This window comes from Triticum dicoccoides, chromosome 2B, assembly GCF_002162155.2.
Source record: "Triticum dicoccoides isolate Atlit2015 ecotype Zavitan chromosome 2B, WEW_v2.0, whole genome shotgun sequence".
NCBI lineage: Eukaryota > Viridiplantae > Streptophyta > Magnoliopsida > Poales > Poaceae > Triticum > Triticum dicoccoides.
The window spans coordinates 59,297,126-59,300,693 of NC_041383.1; positions in this window are offsets into that span (position 1 = coordinate 59,297,126).

Here is a 3,568-nt window from a genome sequence, read left to right on the forward strand (position 1 = left end):
ATATTGAATTCTTACTGATGTTGTGCTCCTTTGCTTCTGTAAGCTACATATATCATGAGAATATATGAAGAATTTGGTGATATTGCAGATGTTCTTTATCCAAAATTTAAGTATATAATTAGAATGTGACTGCAGATTTGAATCTTCACACTTGGTGATCTTTTTGGGATGAACGGTTAATGGTTCTTGCACGTTTCTGCCTCATGCAGCTTCCCAAGCTTTCTTGTATTAGGGTGAAACTGTAACCTTGGCACACTGTTACTGAGAAGTATGGTGTCTGGACTTAAAGTAGAATAATATTCAATAAAATCATCCCCTCCAAATATATTCTGCGGTCAAACTTCTCTAGCTTTGAACACTGAATATAAAATATTTTTAGCCCGATAATGTGAAAGTGTCATCATCAGTTTGACCACGCAACATTTCATAATTTGACTCAACACAGATACAAAAATAGTACAAAAACGTCTTATATTTTCGGATGGAGGTAGTCTCTCCTCTCTCCTTTAACTAGAGAAAAATATCTGATGTGACATCTCTTACAACCCGCCTATGTCACAATATTATACTGTTCAAAGTCTGTAAATAATGTTTAAACCATCATCTATTAATAAACAAAAAGAACAAATGGTCATAGCCACTGTCTAGCTTCACAAATTCTACCTGAAGCCACAATCACCGCCATGTCACACACGCGGAGTGTTGACCAGTTTGCGTACTCCCGCAGGACTGCATAAATTTCAAGGTGGATCCAGTAAACCAAAACTTGATCATTTTTTTAGAGAGATGGCAAAACCATAAACATGGGACAACGATGAGAAAATTATATTTTTTTTGTAGAGATGGCTCACACATTCATATCACCCATATTATGCTTTCATTCTCTTTTTGCATAATTAAACAGCAGATCCGAATGTGTCATAAGGCAATACTAGTCCAACTCAATCTAAAATTTTAATGTGGGAGTAATCACTAGTAGAAAAGAGGGCAATGGTCCAGGCCGGGTTAGCCCATTAGTCCCGGTTCAATCCAGAACCGGGACCAATGGGGGCATTGGACCCGGTTCGTAAGCCCCGGGGGCCGGCCGGGCCACGTGGGCCATTGGTCCCGGTTCGTCTTGACCTTTTGGTCCCGGTTGGTGGGACGAACCGGGACCAATGTGCCTTGCTCCTGGCCCACCACCATTGGTCCCGGTTGGGGGAATGAACCGGGACCAAAGGCTCCCCTTTAGTCCCGGTTCAAGCCACGAACCGGGACCAATTAATTGCCTATATATACCCCGCGAGCAGAGCACTCTCACTGCTCTGTTTTTCGTGGCCGGCGAGGAGAGAGCTTCGTGGTGCTCTAGCTCAACTCCTATGCACACGAGGTGTTCGATGGAATGCCCGAGCCACACTACTTAAGCTTTCTCCTCTCCAAGCTCCACATCCAAGCTCCATTTTTCTCAATATTTGTCTAGGTTTAGCGGTCCGTCACGCCCCGTCCCCGTCTTCACCGCCGTCGATCGCCCGCGCCGATCTCGTCGCCGGCACCACCGTGGTGAGCCGCTTGTTCTTATCTTCTTTCTGAAAGGAAAAAAAACTCTTACTTGTATGTTTATATAGATACTTGTATAATTTTCTTACTTTTATTATTGCATCTTATATAGTGCGATGGTTTTGGTATCCGTCTCCGTCGGCCCTCGTCCTGTCTATGACTCAGATGTGGTATATATTATCTTTTCATAACTATTGGTTCATTTATTGTTTATGACAATTATGCCGACCAACGTGACATAGATTTTATTTATCTAGGAGGTTGTTGAACCGGAAATTCCAACCGACCCTATTGTCGAGAGGTTAAATTTAGTTGAAGAAGAAAACAATTTGTTGAAGGAAAAAATTAGAAAAATTGAGGAGGAGAAGATGATATTGGAGTTGCATGTTGCGGATGTCGTAGATGATCACAAGATCAAGATGGATGCAATGCGCTTGAAGATTAGAAAGATTAGAAAATATGCCATTCATACCGAGGCTTGGTATCATTATGCCGTTGGATCAGTTGTAACATTGGTTGCGATTATGATCGCATTTGTTTTCACATTGAAATGTTTTACATAGTTTCAGTGTATGGTTTAATTAATTTAGATGCTCTGCAGAGCTTTATGTTGTTAGATGAGAACTATGTATGTACTTTGCTTTTAATGTGATGATGAACTTCTATTAATTTGGTCACTTAATTATCTATTCATGATGTTCTGTAATGATTTTTGACACACTTAATTATATATAATGCACGCAGATGAACCGACAATGGATGTACGGTTTAAGACACACCTCCGAGTACATTAAGGGCGTGCATGATTTTCTCGAAGTGGCCGAGGCAAACAAACAGAATGGTTTTATGTGTTGTCCATGCCCTATATGTGGGAATACGAAGTCTTACTCTGACCGGAAAATCCTCCACACCCACCTGCTTTACAAGGGTCTCAAGTAATAATAATTATTTTCTTTGTCTTGCAGGGTTTGGAAACAGTTCACCGCAGAAGCTCCGGGACTGCCGAAGGAGCTGCGATATAAATACCCGAAAGTAAGTACTACTGGCTAGCTAGTTGCGCGCATCTCCCGTTGATTCTATAGCTATACTTTCATCAATGCCATTTATAATGCTTCATTATCAGTTTGATTGACCTCTATTTCTCGTAAAGTGCTTGTGGCAGGAGGAAGGGAATGATTTCCGTGGATACTACGTGTGCGAGTTCATCCACACCGCGACTTTGAAAAACAAGCGGGGCTACTCTAGAAGACAATATGAAGTGCGTAAGCAATAATATTCACAATTTCATTTTATTACACCATCATTTCTGTTGAGTTTCATTCATATATATGTATTAATTAACCCCCTTCTTCAAATTAGACGTGGCAGATGCGGGATGAACTCCTAGAACCAGATCGCATGAAAGCAATTCAAGAGGAATTGGCGGGATTCTTTCTTGACCACGTCATCAGTAAAGCCGGAGAATACCATGTGGAAATTGATTTCAAATGCTAGGGGTTTGTAATTAAGAGATCTTATACATATTGTACATGTATGTAGCCAGTAGCGTCGGATACATGATACGAAAACTTGTTGTTCGACCAATCTCTCGGAGAAGGAGAGGTCGATCGATCACTTCTCTCGGTATGCATGACGAACTTCTGTACTGAATGGTTCTCTCGATCACTTATGTATATATAGTACTTAGCGTCGACCAAGCACGGACATAAGAGAGGACACTTCTCTCTATTAATTAGCTAGCTAACACAATATATGAAACACCTAAATTAACCCCCAAAACCCCCAACCTCCCCTCCTTTAAAAAAAAAACAAAAACCCCAGCCACTGGAATGCTGACGCGTGGATGCCTTTTGGTTCCGGTTGGAGCCACCAACCGGGACCAAAGGCCCCCTCACTGGGCTCGGCGCACAGGGCCACGTGGAGGCACATTGGTCCCGGTTCGTGTTTGAACCGGGACTAATGGGTGGAGGTATTAGTAATGACCCATTAGTCCTGGTTCATGAACCGGGACTAAAGGCCCTTATGAACAGGG